Below are 20544 nucleotides of genomic sequence, written 5' to 3' on the forward strand. Positions count from 1 at the left end.
CGATCTTGCGGTCTGTGAGTTCGAGCCCCGCGTCGGGCTCTGGGCTGATGGCTCAGAGCCTGGAGCCTGTTTCCGATTCTGTGTCTCCCTCTCTCTCTGCCCCTCCCCCGTTCATGCTCTCTCTCTGTCCCAAAAATAAATAAACGTTGAAAAAAAAAATTAAAAAAAAAAAATCCTTTCTAGGGGCGCCTGGGTGGCTCAGTCAGTTAAGCATCCGACTTCAGCTCAGGTCATGATCTCAGAGTTCATGAGTTCGAGCCCTGCATTTGGCTCTGTGCTGACAGCTCAGAGTCTGAAGCCTGCTTCAGATTCTGTGTCTCCCTCTCTCTCTGCCCCTCCCCAGCTCACATTTGGTCTGTCTCTCTCTCTCTCTCTCCCTCAAAAATGAATGAACATAAAAAAAAAAAAAAAAAAGATTAAAAAAGTCCTTTCTAATAACCCAGTCAGTGCACTCTGCAGCCTGACTGCTCCTTCCCTATTCCAGTCTAGCAAAGAAGAGGAGAACTGAAGGGGTCTATGAGATCAATGGAGTCCAATCTAGTAGGGTCAATAGGAAAGCTGGAAGAGCACTTCCAGGCCAAAAAGAGGAGTCAGAGGAAATCTAAGCCACCTTGCACCCTCAGCATTCCTCTCAAGGTACTGATGTACTAACATCCCAGAATGCTAACAAGGCCACCCAGGGTGGTGAAAAACATGGTGCACTGGGAGTCAGGACATCTGTGTGGCAGGCCCAGCTCTGCCACTGACTTGTTGTGCAGCCTTGGACCAGGGTTTAGCTTCTCTGAGTGCCAGTGTCCCCATCTATGAAACAGAGATGATGTGTACCTAATATTATTGCTTTTAGTTTTGCCTGTTAGAATTTCACATACATGGAATCATGCAGTGTGTACTCTTTTGTGTAAGGCTTCTTTCACTCAGAATAATGTTTTTGAGATGTCATCCATGTTGTTGGATGAATCATTTCACTCCTTTTGAACTGTATGATTATACTACATTTCTTTATCCATTCTCCTATTGATGGATGCTTGAACTGTTCTCAATTTGGGACCACTATGAATAAACATTTTACTATCTGTGGTTATTATTTTTGACTACTCGAGGCATCTCATGTAAGTGAAATCATCCAGTATTTGCCTTTTATGATTGGCTTATATCACTTAGCACAATTTCCTCAAGGTTCATCAGTGTTGTAACATGTGTCAGAATTTCCTTCCTTCTTAAGGCTTAATGATATTCCATTGACTGTATATACCACATTATGCTTATCCATTCATCTGTCAATGGACACTTGGGTTGCTTCCATCTTTCAGCTCTTGTGAAATGCTCTTATGAACACTCTTCAAGATCCTGCTTTCAATTCCTTGGAACACATACCCAGAAGAAGAATTGCTGGATCATATGGTAGTTCTATATTTAATATTTTGAGGAGCCACCAGACTGTTTTCCACAGCAGCTGTGCCATTTTACATGTCCACTAACAGTGCATGATTCTCTACATCCTGGCCAATGCTTGTTACTTTTTGTTTTGTTTTGTTTTTGTTATAGCAGCCATCCTAATGAATGTGAGGTGTTATCTCGTTGTAGGTTTTTTTTTTGAAGTATTGTTGACATACAAGGTTATATTAGTTTTAGATGTACAACATAGTGATTAGACAATTCTAATCATTATGCAATGCTCACTACAATAAATGTAGGTAATTGTCATAGGCAATTATGGTTTTGATTTGCATTTCCCTACTGATTAGTGATGCGGAGTATCTATTCACATGCTACTGGCCATTTGTATATCCTGTTTAAAGAAATATCTACTCGAGTCCTTTGCCCATTTTTTAATCAAGTTATTTGTATTTTTGTTGTTGACATACTGTAGTTTTATAGCAAATCTTCAAGTCAGGTAATGTGAATCCTTCGACTTTATCAAGATTTCTTTGGCTATTCAAGGTCCATTACATTTCCATATACGTTAGATAGAGTCAGGTTGTCAATCTCTACCCCTAAAAAAGCCACCTGGGATTGTGCATGGGATTGCTTTAAATCTACAAATCTATTTAGGGAGAACAGAAAACAACATTGAGTCTTTTGATCCATGAACATGATATATCTCTCCACTTATTTAGGTCTTTAACTTCTCACAGCACAGTTTTGTAGTTTTTATGTACAGGTCTTTTACACTTTTTTGTCAAATTTATTATCTAAATATTTTATGGTTTGTAATGTAACTATAAAAGAAATTGCTTTTTAAATATCTTCAAATTCCTTGCTGCTGCTATATAATAAATATAATCAATTTCTGAATGCTGACTTTGAACTCTGTTAAATTCACTTCTTGGTTCTAATAGTTATTTATAGATTCCTTAAGATTTTCTATGTCAACAATCATGCCATCTGTGGATGAAAATAGATTTGCTTATTTTCTGATTGTTAAGCCTTTTATTGCTTTTTCTCACTTGAAGGCACTCACTAGAACCATTCAGTATAATGTTGAACAAAAATGATGAGAGAAAACACACTGGCATTACTATGATCTTAGAAGAAACACTTTCAATTTTTCACCACTAATTATGACATTTGCATTTTAAAAATGCCCTTTATTAGATTGCAGAAGTTCCCTTCTATTTCTAATTTCCCAAGAGTTTTTACCACAAATGGATGTCAAATTTTTCCAGCTTTATTGAGGTATCATTGACAAATAAAAATTGTATATATTGAAGATGTACAAAGTGATTTGATATTGACATACATTGTGAAATGATTACCACAATAAGCTAATTAGCACATCCATCACTTCACACAGTTACTATTTTTGTGTGCATGTGTGTGGTAAAAATGCTTAAGATCACACTTAGCAAATTTCAAGTATATGATACGGTATTATTAACTATAGTCACCATACTATACATTAATCTCCAGAACTTATTCATCTCACATAACTAAGCCATTTTTACCCTTTAACCAACAACTCCCTGATTCCCCACACAGCAACCACCATTCTACTCTTTTATAAGTTCAACTTTCCTAGATTCCACATTTTAGTGGGATCAAGCAGCATTTGACATTTTGTGTTTAGCTTATTTCATTTAGCATAATGTCCTCCAGGTTCATGCATAGTGTTACAAATGGTAGGACTTCCTCTTTTTTTTTTTTTTTAGGGATGGATAACATTCTTCTGTGTGTGTGTGTGTGTGCGTGCATGTGTGTGTGTGACATTTTCTTTATCCATTCATCCATCAATGGACATTTATGTTGTTTCCATATCTCATGTTGTTTCCATATCTACTGTGAATAATGCTGCAATAAACATGGAGGTGCAGAGATCTCTTCAAGATATTGATTCCATTTCCTATGGATATATAACCAGAAGTAGAATTGCTGAATCACATGATATTTCTAGTTTTAATTTTTTTTAGGAAACTTCCTACTGTTTTCCATAATGTATATACCAATTTATATTAGCACTAAACTGTGTACAAGGGTTCCCTTTTCTCCATACTCTTGTCAACATTTGTTATCTCTCATCTTATTGTCTTGTCTTACTTATACCTAAGAAGTATACAGTGATAGCACATTGTGATTTTCTCAATGTTTTCTCTATATCTGTTGAAATGATCATAAGGCTTTCCTCCTTTATTTTGTTAGTATGGAAAATTACATTTTTTTTTCCAAATGTTAAAGCAAATTTTTATTCCTGGGATAACACAGCTTGGTCATGACGAACTTCCCTTTTCATATATTGCCAGATTTGATATGCTAATATTCTGTTAAAGATATATATGCATCTTTGTTAATGAGAGATTCTAGTCTATAATTTTCTCTTTTTTTTGTAAGGTTTTTGTCAAGTTTTGGTATCAGAACCATGCTGACTTCACAAAATGATTTGAGAAGCATTCACTCCTCTTCCTCTATTTTCTGAAAGAGTTTGTGTAAAACTTGTGTTTTTCTCTTAAATATCTGATAAAATTTACCAGTTAAACCATCTAGGCCTAGAAGGTTCTTTGTGGGAAAATTTTTGATAATGAATTAACAGATGTATAACTGTTCAGATTTTCTATTTCATCTTGTGTCAGTTTTGGTAAATTGTATTTTTTTAAGTCATCCATTTTATCTAATTTGCCAAATTTATTGGCACAAAGTTGTTCAGAATATTCCTTTAGTATCCTTTAATGTCTGTAGACTCTGTAGTGACCTACATACTTTCATTACTGACACTGGTACTTTACAATCTTTTTCTCCTTTTTCTTATCAGTCCAGCTAGGGCTTCATCAATTTTATTGATATTTTCAAAGAATTGGTTTGGGTTTTATTATTTTTCACTATTTTTGTCTTTTTTCTATTTCACTAATTTCTGCTCCTATCTTTAATATTTCCCTTTTTCTACTTATTTTGGATTAATTTTTCTTTTTTCAGCTTCTAAGGATGGAACCTTAAGTCACTGAATCTTGTCCTTTCTTCCTAATATATTCATTTAAAGACATAAATTTCCCTCAAAACACTGCTTTAGCTACATCCTACAAATGTTTATGTGTTCTATTTTCATTACCATTCAATATTAAGTTTTAAAAAATCTTTTCATTTTGAAATAAATTCAGAGAAAAGTTACAAGAACTATACAAAGAACTCCTGTTTACCCCTTCGTCCATATTCCCTAAATATTGACACTTTGCCATCTTTGCTCTATATTACCTTCCCTCTTTCTCTATTTTTTTCTGAATGATCTCTGAGAGAATTAGGCAAAGCGATGCCCTACCACTCAGAAATATGTTAGAGTATTTGTCAACCAAACTGTCAACACTCTACATTGCAACAATTCAACCATCAAAACTAAAAAGCTGGGCACCTGGGTGGCTCAGTCAGTTGAGCATCCAACTCTTGATTTTGGCTCAGGTCATGATCCCAGAGTAATGGGATAAAGCCCCGCACCAAGCTCTGTACTGAGCATGGAGCCTGCTTGAGATTGTCTCTCTCTTTCCCTCCACCTCTCTCCCCCACGCATGCCCTCTCTCTCTAAAAAATAAATAAAAATACATAAACATTTAAATTTAAAAAACTAAATAATTAACATTGGTATGTAACTACCAACAAAACTTGAGACTCTATTTAGTTCCTGTAATGTCCCTTACAACAAAAGAATCTAGTTCCTGATAGTACATTTCATTTAGTTGCCCTGTCTCTTTAGAATCCTTTCAGTCTGGAACTGTTCCTCAGTCTTTCCTTGACCTTCAGGACCTTGATATCTTTGTGAAGAATGGGCCTGATTTTGGTCACTCTCCAGTTCGATCAGGTAGTTCTTTTTTACATTTTGTCTGAATTTATACTTGTTTTCTGTGAGAGGGCTGGTCCAAAAGAACTATTTCACCATTACCAGAAATGGAATCAGGATAGGATTCAATCCTCTTCTGACCACAGATTCCACATGAAAAACACGCTTGTCTGTTTGACTAGCATGACAGCTCTCAACAACTACAAAACAGGGATAGTGCCATTATGCAGACTCAGCATTTCATATATTTTTTTCAAATATCTATATTATTATTATAATCAAGTGATGCCTACATAAAATTAAAAAATCAAATAGTACACAAAGGAATCAAATAAAAAGAAAAAGTTCCCCCACTAACATTGAAAGAATTTCAATGAGCAGAGTCTCTCTACTCTATGCTTGGCAGACCAGTGTTAGGAAATATAAAGGAAACTCTGGCCAGGAATCAAAAGACCTAAGTTTCTAGTCCTGGGTCTAAAACTCCAAAAATGGCTTTAGGTAAATCACTTATCCACGCAAAAAGTATTTATTCAGTTCCTAGGAGCGTATTTAACCTCTCTATGCCTCAGTTTCCCTATCTGAAAAATGACATAGCACTATCCATCTTTTCTATTTTCCTCATAAGCAGGAGAAAAATGATGCAATATTGCATATTTGAGTATGCTAAAATTTGAAAGCAGAATACAAGTGGAACAATATATCAAGTATTAAACCTCCAGAAAAATTAACCATGGTAATCAGAAGCCTTAGTTGGAATACAGGAGACATGTTACAAATGAGATGAGAATGGAAGAATCTATATACTCTATTTGGTTTTATATTATTATACTATGTATACCTGCACTGTCCAATATAGTAGCTACTGTACATGTGGCCATTTAAATTTAAATTAAAATAACATTTAAAATTCATGGGGCACCTGGGTGGCTCAGTCGGTTAAGTGTTTGACTTCAGTTCAGGTCATGATCTCACGGTTTGTGGGTTCGAGCCCCAAGCCAGGCTCTGTGCTAACAGCTCAGAGCCTGGAGCCTGCTTTGGATTCTGTGTCTCCCTCTCTCTGCCCCTCCCATGCTCATGCTCTTTCTCTCTCTGTCTCTCAATAATAAATAAACGTTTAAAAAAATTTTTTTAAATAAATAAATAAATAAAATTCAGTTCCTCTGTCACACTAGTCACATTCCAAGTGCTCAGTAGCCACACGTGGTTATCAGCTACTGGACTGGACCGATACAGACCATTTTTACTGGAGAGTACTGACCCATGCTATTTTATGTCATGTATACTCTTAATTGCCTGATATTAATGTTTTTAGTGAAGAATGAATACATAGCAGCTAGCCTGCCACTATAAAACAAAATAAAAATTCTCAAAGCTTAAGGAAATCCAGATAAGTAAAGAGATCTAACCAAATCAGAGTGGCACTGGGTTTAGAGCTTTGGAAGACCCTTGGAATGCTTCTCATTAGATTAGGAAACTGAAGCCCAGGGAAGCAGAGTCTCTGGCCCCAGATCCCACAGTGAACTCACATTAGAGTTCAAAATGGAAACTGGTATCTTATAGCATAGGCTTTGCTATGTCACTTATTAGTCATGTGGCCTTGGACAAGTAGCCACAGCCAAGCCTCACTCTCATCATCTGCAAACTGAAGAAGAATAATTTCAACTCTGCTGGATTGTCATGAAGATTAAAGAGATGATGTCTAGAAAGCGCTTGGCAGAAAACCTGGCACCCCACTGGGACTTGGTGAATGCCACCTGCTGTCATCATTAGCTAATACATTGCTCTTTACACTATAACACAGGCTGATCGGGGAGGCTTTGGCCACCAGATGCATCATCATCACAGAGCTGGTGAGTGTAGGAAGGAACGGGGGAATTATGCAGCTTGGCCAAATGTGCCAGAGGAGCAGAATGATAAATGCATTGTAAAGCAGCAACTACAGAACTGCTCCCGCAAGTCCCCGTGCAGTAGCAGAAATTTCACCTTGAGGAGTGCAAAGGGAAATGTACCATTTACATGCCTCTGTGTCCTCACCTTTAAAAAGGCATCTGAGGGATGGAGCACCGCAGATGAAGGAAGATGTTTATATTTCCACGACCCTCATGCTGAGACGAGAGGAGTCAGCATTCTGTTTTTGTTCTTCTCCTTCCAGAAGTAATGTATCACAACTCTGTTAGCTACCAACACAGCTATCCCACAGCAGGTCTCTCCAAGCTGGCTTCAGAGTGGGTGGAGCTCTCCCAAGGCTTCTCCAGGTGCCTCCTGTGTGAGTAGCCCCTTACCCCCTGCCCAACAGGACAGGCATGGGATCCAAAACAACCCTAAAATACAGTGCCCACTCTGTAGCACCATATGCTCTCCTCTGGAAGATGACCACAGATGAGGTGATCAGATATTAGAGTAAAATCAAAGTAGCCACACGTGACTCAGACTCTAAGTGAGAAAAAGTTTCCATTCAGTTCCATAACAAATCCTAGCCACGTGCTCTCTGACAGACACTGTGCCATGCCCTAAAGATACAGCTGCAACTGAGACATGGTACCTTACCTGTCCTCAAGTAGCTTATATTTGAAATGGCAACTGGCCTTGTCCAAAAAGAATTCAACTGGGTGAACTGTAACCTGAACCTTGTGAAGTGGTACAATTTGGGTTTGCAAGCAAGGGAGCTGGGCTTGGGATACTCTGAAACTCATCCTTGCTGCCACTCTGAATGAGAACAGAAGCCCAAGAAGGGATCATAAGGAAATAAAATATCTTTTCTCAGCTCTTCAAAGGCACACTTCATTGTCCCAGCTTTAAAGTGGCAGTTTCTGAGGAAGGAAAGCCACTCTGGCTCTGCTCACCTCCCCTAGCCTGCGCCCAGGCCCTGAAGCAGATAATGAGCTGTCACAGGCTCCACCTCTTCTGGAACCACCTGGACTTCTAGGGGTGGTGGTGAGGTGAGCACCATTCACAGTTACCTTTTTGTCCTCCAACCTGGAAAACCACTATCTAGGCACCTGCATGCCCTCTAGTCCATCACACGCCACTACGTTAGCTCTATTTCCTGTGTCCTCAGACAAGTTACTTCATCAAGTTTCAGTTTCTTCATCTGCAAAATAGGGATAAAATAGTATATGCTTCACCAGCATGTGGTAAGAAGTGAAAGTGAGATTTAGGGGCTCCTGAGTGGCTCAGTCAGTCGAGCATCTGACTTCAGCTCAGGTCATGATCTTGTGGTCCTTGAGTTCAAACCTGCTATTGTCAGCACAGAGCCTGCTTCAGATTCTCTGTCTCCCCCTCTCTCCCTGCCACTCCCCCACTCACACTCTCTACCAAAAATAAAAAATAAACGTCGAGAAAACAAAGAAAGTGATATTTATACAGTGCTTAACACAATACATGGTACACAATGATCAATATATAGGAGCTAACATTATCATTTCTAAAAATTCCTATTGTTCCTAATTAAGTCTTTCTTAACTGAGTACTCAAACCTGCCAACAACATCTCCACATTTGTCACCTCTAAGGAACCAGCTCCCATAGATCCTTCAGGAGCCTGAAGAGACTTGATCTTCTCCCCTTCAAATTCAGTCTGGCCCAGCCTTCAAATGTCATCTGCTTGAAGAGGCTTTCCCAAAGACTCAAGAGACCTAACCAACTACTCTTCCCTGACACCACCTCTAGATCTTTCTGTTCACAAGTTCTCAGCTCTTACCTGTAGGAGACTTATACTATCAATCACATCCCATTTTACAGAGCTTTAGGACTGTGTCCTCCCTGTTGTCATATTCTAAGTCCACAGCTCAAATGCAACCTGGGTACTCAACAAGTACTGATGGATTAAGAGGAACAGAAGAATCATGGAAACGATTCACATCAATTCCAGCTCTATGATAACAGATAACAATTTCCAAAGAGCTATAGGAAATTGAGGTTTCCTGAAAACCCAGAGAAAGTTGGATATGACAAAGAAATCGACTAACATAACTTACATTTATTGCTTCACAGTTTACAAAATGTTTTCATATTCACAACCTCATTTTGACAACAACTTGAAGAGGTAGGCCAAATAATTATTATTATACAGACATAAAATCTGAGGCTCAGAGAAGTAAAGCAGTTTGTCCAAGAATGAAACCACAACGTTAACTTTCTTGATTCTTCCAAGTCCTTCTTCTGTTTATTGTTCCTTCATACATATTCTATCTTCAAATGATATGCATGCTCCAGACTATTAATAAAAAAATCTCACTCAAAAGGAATCACGTGGAAATAAAACCACAAAGAAGATCCTCAAGAATGACTAAGTTACCTTTCTGGAGTGAGGAACTTTCCTCACACAATCCTGGGGAGCACTGGCTACAACGACCTACATTTTGTTCAGCAGCCGTGAGCAACCGTCCCCAGCCAGCTAGGTCTCCTGAAGTGGCATATGGCAAGGTCCTCATGGGAGCTACAGGCAGCCTCCCAGCGCCTACAAGCAGGCTTCCACTCTGCCTCCTGCTTCCCTTTCCTCTCACACTTCTGACCTCTTTGAAAAGCCAAAAGCCTCACAATTGATTGTCGTAGAAACTGTCTTTTTGCAAAGACATCTCTGATTTCTTCCATTTCTGCTACCCACAGCCAGTCTCCCCCAATGTTGGATGATACCAGGCGTTCAGGGAAAAGAGCTCCCTCCCAAACAGCAATCTGCAGGTGTGGGAGGTCCCTACCACCACTGACAGTGCTCCCACAGAGAGAGCCACTGCATCACAAAAGGGAGTTACGTAATCACACAAAGACTAACTTCTCCCTTCTAGTCATAATTCAGTGGTCCCTCCACCAATGGGGGTCTTGGGGTTCTGAGAGCCACATCCCAAAAGAATGGCCTGGTTTTGCTTCCTTGGAAGTAACCAGAGCGTTTCTCTTTATCTACTGCAAGAGGTGCCTACCAGGCAAGGTCTCAGCATCTCAGGATACTTCAGGCCAAGACGGGGCTGGAACTAGATGGAAATAACCTTTGGGAAAGAGGGGTGACTACAGGGCAGGCTCCTCAAACAGCCATCCAATATAAAGTGAGGGGCCTGGCAGTGAGAGGGCTGATTTGGGCCAGTGCCAATACCAAAAAGGGCCTCCAAGCAGGAAGCTCCAAGCAGCCTCAACCCTCAAAATAAAGCAGATGGCATCTTACTGAGGAATCAGCCATTCAGAACAAGGTCCCAGACAGTGATCAGGATCCAGGACACAGAGTCCAGTCCCTGGGTAATGAGACTGGCAAAATCCATGCCCTATTCAGGGTATAGCTCGTGTGCAGTGGAACTGGCAGAGAGGTCCAGCTGTCTGGACAGGGCCCACGTGGAAGGGAGAAGGTGTTTCAGAAAGACAAAAGGAAGGCCAGGTTCCATTAGCCAGCACACAGCAAACTCCAGATCTGGAATCTCAAGAAGGATGAGGGACAAGGAAAGTAGAGGGAAGGTGGAAAAGAGCTTCAGAGAGAGCAGCTCAACAGTCAAGGAAAAGTGGGTAATGACACCAAGCAAAGAAAAATTCAATCAAGAAAGAAAAAAGAAGCAGGTTTGTCAGGCCGGATGGCAGGAATACTGAGATGAATGTAAGACATCATCCTTGTTACCCACTGGGGGACGGGTAGCAATTGTCCCAGCAGCCAAGGGCAAAGGGAAGCAGAAGAACCAGCATGTGCAAAGACTCAGAAGTATCAAACAATATGATAATGTTGTTGGTTCAGTACAGATGAAATGCAGAATGCAAGGGAAAGACTGGTAGGAGGTGAGGCTGGGTATCCTGACAGGGACAGGATCAAGAAGAACTTTTTTTTTTTTTTAATTTTTTTTAAGGTTTATTTATTTATTTTAGAGAGAGAGAGCGCCCACACATGTGCAGAAACAGTGGAGGGGCAGAGAGAGAGAGAAAGGGAGACAGGGAATATGAAGCGGGTTCCAGGCTCCACACTGTCAGCACAGAGCCCCACGTGGGGCTTGAACCCCTGAACTGTGAGATCATGTTCAAAGTTGGACACTTAACCGATGGAGCCACCCAGGTGCCCCAAGAAGAGCTTCTTATATCAAGCCAGAGATGTTGGACTTCATTCTGGGTGGGAAGCCATTGAAAAGTAAAGGCACACATTCATCCCTATAACAATTATTTGCTGAGCACCTACTATGTGCCAGTCATTAATCAAGGTGATGGGGATACAGTGGTGAACAAGGCCAACAACAACCCCAAAACTTAAGCTCTAGTAACCCCATTCTTTGCACACTGGCTGTGGGGATTACAGACTGTGTTTCTCCTTCCCCTTGAGGGAAGAGGCTGGGTCTTATCCTCCTCTATATCATAAAGACTTGGCTAAGTTTCTTCCATATAGTAGGGTTCCAATAAATGTTTATTGTGGGAATGAATTTTTTTCTGTATTATTAAGAATCTTAAAAAAAAAAAAGGTTTAAGGGCATAACAAAATCAGATTTATATTTTAGTACATCATTTTGGCAGCTGGGTGGGGGCAGCTGGAATGAGGCCCAACTAGAGACAACAGGTTCTCCCTTGAGACAATGCCACTGAAATTAGGTGGTAGATAATGGGGGTCCAAGCTAGAAGGACAGTGGCAGAGATGGAGACAGTTTTAGTCCCTTGGCCAACCGGCCTTCACAGAACTCACATTTCTCTCATCAAACCACCGCAGCCTCCTTTAAACTCTCATTGGCTTCTGCTTTCCCTCTAAACCTCTGCATGATTTACTTTCACCCTGGGACAGCCCAGTTTTCAAGGTCAAATGCAACAAAAGACAGCTGGTCAGCTCTAGGGTGACCCTGAGTGCGGCCTGGGCCAGTCGTAATGCTGCAGAGCACGGTGGTGACACATGAGGTCACTGGGACTTTAAATCAGGGCTGATGAATTTGCTCTGCAGCTGGGAGAAAGCCAGCCAGAAACATCTTTGCTGTCGACACTGATGGCTAACCTCGACAGGAATCCACACTCTGTGGCACTGCGTGGAGACTGGTCGTGGATTACCAAGCATCTGGCCTCCACTACATTCACTGATTCTGATTCTAGGAAGTGTTTATCACAAGATCCAGGACAGTTCTATGTAGCTCCTAAGATCCCAAGTGATTAAGACAGACGAGCAGCTCTGACCCATTCTTACAACAAAACCCACGTCTGAAGCACAGAGTGGCTCATATCCAATGAACCCAATAGAACACTTGTACGTCACTTTAGAGTTTACAGAAACCCTTATAGATCTTATTTGCATATTTTGATAGCCCTGTGGGCAAGATTAAAGCAGAATTTGGAGAGGTCTGACTGACCCGAAGTCACACGGATTGTGGGTGACAGAGCAGAAACTCCAACCTAGGTCTCACTCTACATTCAAGACTGGCTTGTCAGCCCCGCCACCCCAGCCAGGACTATGGTTGACCACAGTCGTGAGTGAACCTCATTGCCCCTGTCCTTGCTGGGGCTATCCTTGTCCTCCTGCTGTTCCTCACTAGACAGTGACCTAGACTGCAAGTCTGGAGAGAGCTGCTAGGTGTCCGTCAGACAGAACTACCACCCAGTGAGAGCCAAAGCCAGAGCACAGGGCAACATTCTGGTCAGAACCGTCCCGAGGAAGCTGTTGCTGTACAGAGCTGGCCATGAGAAGAGTGAGGGCTCTGTGAGCCGGGTTCCAGGCCCTGAACCGGGTAACCATGTGCTGCGTAACCTGGAGCTCGTGCCAGCTTTCTCTCTCAACTTCTGCTCCCTCGCCCCCAGAATGAGGGCAGCAACAACTGTCCTGCCCACCACTTGGGGGTCAGAGCCAGTAAAAGTGTCTTTTTTTTTTTTTTTTTTTTTTGCCATTTCCCAGTAGTTGCCGGAGGGACTCACTACAGAGTAAAGCCAACTCATCCCTGCCCAGAGGCCTGCCCACATTAACGTCATCACTCCAGCAGACAAGCTGACTTTCAACCTAACCAGGAAGACTTAGGCCACCCAACAGGGCTTCTCATCCTTTTCTCAGCACAGTTGCACCAATGCCTCACTGTGGATCAAGCTGGGCCCTCAATGCGCATAGGTAAATAAGACAGTGTCTGTGCTCCAAGAACTCAATGTTTGGTTCAGAGACAGACGTATTAATAATTACCGTAGCAACTAGTAAGTACCGTGTGACAGCACTGGGCACCAACTTTGTCACTGCTCTGTGAATTCTTGGCACCTGCACTGTGTGTGGGTCATGCTGGGATGCAGTAAACATTTACTGAATAAATAAAAGGAAGATGCAACATAACGACAAAAGATGGACACACCTTAATGAAAGTACTTCTCTTCTCCACCTCCAAACCTCCATCTTCGCATGTCCCCTTTTTTCTTTACTCCTGTCCTGCAAGAAAGCGTCCTTCCGTCTTATCACTAACCCCTTCACAGAGATTTCGAGCCTCTCTCATCTCCCTGGGCGCGCTGCTCCGCTAACCCCCTGCCTCCTGCATCTCTACCCACAGTGCGCTCTCCCTCTCTCTAATCCTCTGCTTCAGCCTTCTGACACACTCCAGTTTCCCCAAGCTCACGAAACTAACTCGAGCCAAGCTCTCCTCCCAGTTCCCGACCTTGTTCTCATCCTCCTCTGGCCACAGAATCTCTGGAAATGCACCCGCAGCCTGCATTTCTCGCCATCTCTTCACTCCCTATGTCCCAGCTTCAGTCCCTCAGAGGTGACACCACAAACCTCCCATCGCCAAACCCAGCCATCTTTTCTCAGCCCCCGACCTCCCTGACCTCCCTGTTGAAATTTCCTTAGCTTCTGAGAACACTGCAGTTCCTGGCTTGCTTTCTCCCTCTCTTGTCAATACACAGTCTCTATCTGGCTGCTCTTCCTCTGCTTTCCTCCTAATGCAAGCTCTTGCCAAGATTCCCCTGTTATTTTGCATTAGCTCCCTTGAGAAATAATTTAATGTCAAAGCTTCCAATTTAGGAAGCCTTTCCAGTCACCACCTCCCACCCCAACCACCCCACACCCCAACCCTACAGGATCCAACAGAACCAGAGGGGCTGCAAATGCAAGAAAGAAAAGGTCCCCAAGGACACGGGAAAGGATGGGATCATTATCAGACTCTTTTCCAGCCTTTGTCACATTCAGCTTGTCCCGTAATGAACTGATCTGAGCCCCGCCAGTAGCTCACGAGCATCTGACACAGGAACTGTTCCACCTTCTCTGCTTCCCCCGTTTGCCTAACGTAGTGCTTGGACAGACAGGCATACATAAGCATCTGCTGGATAAAAGAAAAAAACTGAAGATGAACATGTGTGACAGCACTTGGTAAATTGTGAAGCACTAAAGGACTACAAGCCTCATTATCAACAGATTCCGTAAGAAACTTCTGGGTTGTTCAAACATACGACGGGGTCAGAGCCTATCTGTTCTCTGGCTCTGCAGGACATGTGATGCCCAAATGTCTGAACACATGGAAATGCCTATTCCCGAGCTGGCCTGGGACTGAGCAGCACAGACTGTAGGGAGAGAGCGCAGAGGAGCTGACGAGGGTCACGTACCACTGAAACCGTTTCTTTCATTCTGTTTTTATTTATTCAGTCAGTAAACATCCACTGAGGACCAACACAGTGCAGGAGCTATTCTAGACACCGGGAACACAGCTTTGAACGAGACAGACAAGGCCCTTGCACTCCCAGGTCCAATATTTTAGTGGGAAGAGATGATAAATGTGAGTAAATAAGAGAACGGCAGGTAGTAAAGAAGTGCTTGCTGTTATCGTGTCCTTCAGCATCCCTCTCAAACAAAACAGCCCGGTCTCTTCCGAGTGTTCACACGGACAAATCCAGTCCACTGCTTCGACGTTCGTTTTGTGTGATTACTCCTCCTGCCAGGTCAGCAGCTGCAGCACAGATATGCTAGCTGTGCTAACCTCCGAACAAAAACAGTCTTTGGGTGAACACGGCTACCCCATTTGGGGTGGCCTCTAAAACCTGCCACACCTGGAAGGTCTGGGCTGCCGGGGCTGCCTCGTCTCAGAGACCTCATGCTCCTCCAAGAACGGCAATGATGCTAGAGGTTACTTACCAGAGAGCTACTTGGGAATGCTTTTTCAGGTTGTATTGAATTCTGTCAGAGCCCTCCGGACTCAGCTGATTGCTGGTGGTAGATCTCTGTGTTATTTAGGGCACCGAAGTCCCACGGTCTTGACACAAACTTAAAATTAGAAGTGCATTAAATATAGGAAAGGAGGAAGGTCATTCAGGAAGGGCAGCCTTCCGAGGGAGCTGCAGGACAAAGACGCCCTGGAAACTTCCAGGTTCGTTAATGGGTTTTACACAGCATCCGAGTGGTATTTCTCCTTCTGAAATAACACTGTGGAAAGCGTAGGGGACTGGCTCAAACCTCAGCTAGCACAGCCGAGTGAGTGACTCTGCAAACTAAAAATAGCTTCTTTCCCACTCATTCTGACAGATTTCACCCAGACCCAGTGCACAGGTAGATCCTCCAACAAACAGCTTTAGTCCTGCAGCAAAGTGAGGGTTGATGGCATCCGGGCTTGACAATTACCCAATCCCTGGTTCCACTCTTGTTTATCTCCACGTTTCCCGCTCCTGCTCCAATAGCTGTGTGTGTGCACGCACATGCACATGTACACTGAGCTCCCTGACTGGGATTTGGTGCTCCTCAACCAAACGTGGGCAGAATTTAAACCAGGAACATGACTCAGGACCATGGCTGCAGAATAAGCCCAGAACAAGGCCCTCAGAAACACTGGGAATCGGTGTTTGTCTTGGCGGTCTCCTAATTCCTAGCTAGCCTCTCTGGGCCTCAGTTTCCTCGATTGTAAAAGGAGGATAATCATTCCAAGTCTGGCCTATTTCACAGCAACATGCTGGGATCAAATGAGATAACGTTTGTGGAAGTTATTTTCCTTCAGACAGTAATCCTACCAGAAAGATGGGTGGTGGGGACGGGACAGGCTAGACAGACAGCTAGACCACAAACCGAGGCTGGCCCACTGGGATGGGCAGGCATCCTGACCATTCCAGGAGTTAGAACAGATCTAGATTCACAGCTTCAGTTGATGTTATCCCCTCTGCCTGGAATATCCTCCTTTTGCTAAACTCCTTGTTTTTAAGAACCCAGTTCAAACAACATTTCTGTTCGATTGCTGTCTTCAGCATAAATCATTCCATCTTCCCTGCTCCCTTGGCCTTTCATATGCAATTCTTTTTTTTTTTTTCAACGTTTATTTATTTTTGGGACAGAGAGAGACAGAGCATGAACGGGGGAGGGGCAGAGAGAGAGGGAGACGCAGAATCAGAAACAAGCTCCAGGCTCCGAGCCATCAGCCCAGAGCCCGACGCGGGGCTCGAACTCACAGACCGCGAGATCGTGACCTGGCTGAAGTCGGACGCTTAACCGACTGCGCCACCCAGGCGCCCCTCATATGCAATTCTAATAGCACATCCACTCTATACAGTAAGGATTTACAAACCTGGAAGTTCTTTGAGGGCACAGACATGTATTTTTTTATCTTTGTAACTACCTCCCTCCCCACCACCGTGTGGTCAACATAGGCACGTGGCAGACATCAACCAACATTTACTAGGCTGACTATGGAATAGGCAAGATCCCAAAGCCAAGAAGAACGTAAACTCAGGACAGCAGGAAATGTGGGACAGCACACACAGAGCCAGTGGGAAGGGCGGCAGGTGGTAGGAAGTAGTGTCACAAACGTCTGCCTGCCCCTGGCAATAAGGTCACGGCCACGGGGACAGGAATCAAAGCTGAACGACAAGTCCTGGGAGGACTAGGCGGCAGCATCATACTAAAATCCCAATGACCTAAACTGGAACAGGAGCCCCTGGGGACAAGGAACAAGGGCAGAGAACAGAGCCAAGGCAACAAGGCAGAGCAAGGCTCAGGTGGTACTAAAGCCTAGAACTTCTGGATCAGTTAACATGCTCAGGTCTGCCAAAATTGAGCCAGCAGCTAGGGGTCAAGTGATCTTGGCTATGACCCTGAGGGACTCCAGGGGCAAGAGTCATTATAAATTTAAGTAGTGATCATTTCCATAAAATAAGAATCAGAAATGGAAGGTACTCTTAGATCTGTAAGAAACATCAGGAATCATCTGGTCTAACATGCCCCACCTACGTATGGGGGAACTAAGGGTACAGGAGGAAAAGGGCTTTCCCAAATTCACTCAATCAGGGCGGAACCAGAGCTAGAACCCAGGTCTTCGGACTCCTAATCCAGACCTTGTCCCCTCAGAGGCTGTTTACCTTCAGTCAAGCAGGTCTTCTGATGGTTCCACTAACACACCAGGTGCCCAGCTCTAGCTGCTTCAGAATCCTAGGGAGCCCCTATGGACCCACTAAGTGAGCACAAGTACTTCTGCCTCCATCTTTGGGCAGAGTTTAGAGCCAAGGTTCCCTGGGAAACATGGCAGCCTTGCCTGGGGTCTGAGAAACTGCTGTGGTTCACACACACTCTGCCCTGATGTGTACATGGGGGAGATTAATCCCAATTATTCTGCTATCCCTGGAATTTTCTAAGAGTGGCCAAAACGGCCGAGTATCTAAGGCCAAGCTGATAGAGCATGAAACACATAGTCTTCACCACTGTGAGAACATTAAAGGGAAGCCTGCCAGGTCTATAATCTCAAAGTCCTTCTCAGGCTGGAGATGAGGCATGGCTCAGAAGAAAGAATTGAGGCTCTCAGGGAATCAGAGACTCTGCCTTCCAGACTCCCAGAACTTTCATCCAGGTGAGGGTATATATGCAAAAGGACAGATGCAACTTTATTTCATCTATACAGAAAGTATGTAAGCTTCAAGTACTTCAAGTTCAAGTCCCAACCCCACTGTTTGTTGACCTACTGTGTGATCTGGGGCCAGTGACTTCCCCATTGTGAGCCTGAGTATCCTTATTCATAAAGCAGTGATTATAACACCGGCACGCAGTTTTATTGAGAAGATGAAATAACACACGTAAAGTTTTTAGTATGCTGCCTGGACCATAATCACCACCAAGTAACATTGTGTTCGTTTGCTTTCTTTTGTTCACAAGACGGGATGGTTAAACCACCTGTGCTTTCTCCTCTTGTGGGCTGTCACTCTGGATCCCAGCCCAGACACCTCACTCCTCACTCTGCTTATCCCTTGGACACAGAAGAAGGCAACTGGTCAGCTACGGGGCCACTCTTAATTCCTTGAAGGTCAGGAATCATCAGCTTAGTTCAAGGCTGTTCCTGTCTCCCCAGGTGTCTCTGCACCTCCCTGGCCAAGTCCCTCCCAGGGCAATACCTACTCAAGGATGGCTTTTATCTTTTCCAAGGTGAATCCACTCCTAGTGGCTTATAGCTGCCCACTGGCCTGGCTCTGGGCCTCAGGCAAATAGATGTCTGATGGGTCAGACCTGGACATCAACAGGGGGGATAATCCCCAGACCCAATTTACCAAAAGGAGATAGCCTGGCGTCTGAACCTGCAGTGGGACCAGCAAATAGACGTGCCAGTACTCCAGAGACTGGAGCAGAGATGGAGGGAGCACTAAAATGGAGTGGCCATGGCACTCCAGGCTCAAGCCACCTCCTCAGATTGCTCTACTAAGAAGCTAAACAAAAGTCACATCAATGTCAGGCTCTTAGGCTGTAGGTTTCCACTGGCCATATCTGTCACAGTGCTGCCACACACGATGGCCACCACAGGGTGTTAAAAGGCAAAGAAGAGAAAGGACCCAACAGTTACTGAGTGCCTGCGACATGCCAAGAACCTTGGGTATAATCCTCATCAATGACCTTTTGTGGTAAGTATTATTATCCTGATCTTGCCAATAAAACCAGAGACTCAGAAAAATCCGTGAAGCCTCTGTGCCTCTGCTGTGCTACCTGACCATGGAGTCTTAAATGTTCTGGAAAAGACAGAGAAGAATAAAGGGTTTAATGCACTTGGTACCAAGCTCTCAGCACCTTCACTGGCTAAGCAGACAGTACTAGCTACAATGCTGCATTCCCTCATTCGCAGCTGGGGAGGTCAACTTCTCTCAAACAGAATCTAGAGAAATATAGCAAAGGTCATAAAGATGCTCATGGCCTTTGCCCCTGCAATTTCATCCTTAAGACTGTATCTTAAAAAACACTTCAAAAGGGTATTCACTGCAGAATCCACCACAGTGACAAAAGAGAAGAAATTATATAAATGTCTAACATTCCAAGAATGGTTTGGAAAATCCCAGAGCCTTCGAATCATATAATGTTACACAGCCATTTTAAATGGCCTCAGAGATCAGAAAAACAAAGCAAAGCATCTGTGATAAAATAAATGAAGACTGAATACCAAATATCATAAGTACTATCACTGAAACTTTGGAAAGTATGTACATGTGTACATGCAAAAGGGAATGTTGTTAAGGTGGTTAAGATTAAGGATGGTTTTATTATTATTATTATTATTATTATTATTATTATTATTATTATTACCACCATGTCTAAATTGCCTTTTTGATTTTGTTTAATGAGTGCCTTGTCAATTAAAGAAAAAGAGAGAGCAAGAAAGACAGACAGACTTAACCCAGCACTAAGGAAAGGCCCAGGAGGAGCGGTCTGGGATGTGAAGCAGAAATTGAGAACCGTCCTACATACCCGGAAGGAGGAGGCCAGGCAGGCCCCGGGGGAAGGGAAGCCCTCTAGGTATGAAGAGGGTTGTAATTAGTCTGATGCTAATTACAGAAGTCTCGCTGGCTTATTAATTTTTTTCACAGACTCTGAATGAAGACTGAACTCCTTCATTAAGCCAACTTGGGTTCAGAGGCACATTTCCTCCGTGGCCATCCTCATTCTTCTCAAAAACCTAGCCTTTTCTTTTTTTAAGGACAACAGTAAAGTAAAATTTAGTAACAGAAACACACACCCTGGAGAAATTAAGACTCCTGCCTTAAATGTAGAAATTCAAGACATTTCAGGGAATTAAAGGGGCTTGATAAGCAACTGAACTACAGTATTTTCTGCACTGGGAAACATAAACTGAAGTGCAAAACACTTAGCTCAGTAAAAAAGCCCCCTTGATCAGGCTGCAACCCATCTTTTGGATACTACAGACACCCCACGCTCTAGGCAAACTGACCCACCAGTGGTTCCCCAAATAGTTTCTTTACTTTCCTACCCTGTGACTCTGTTCTGGCCTTTGTGCCTACCTGAAAGTCCTCTTCTCTCTTACAGACACTTACTCGAACATGATCTATCCTCCAAGGCACCGCTCAAAGCTGTGGCCTCTATGACACTAGCCTAACCCGATCACAGTAGCCTGGATTCATTTCTCATTCTTTGAAGTGGACACA

At 43.3% G+C, this 20544-nt stretch overlaps 1 protein-coding gene across 1 annotated transcript in view; it reads right to left on the minus strand.

Moving 5' to 3' along the window:
* The window catches only part of SERGEF (secretion regulating guanine nucleotide exchange factor), a 235719-nt gene that overhangs the window by 164459 nt on the left and 50716 nt on the right, over window positions 1-20544 (minus strand).

Source organism: Felis catus, chromosome D1, assembly GCF_018350175.1.
Source record: "Felis catus isolate Fca126 chromosome D1, F.catus_Fca126_mat1.0, whole genome shotgun sequence".
NCBI lineage: Eukaryota > Metazoa > Chordata > Mammalia > Carnivora > Felidae > Felis > Felis catus.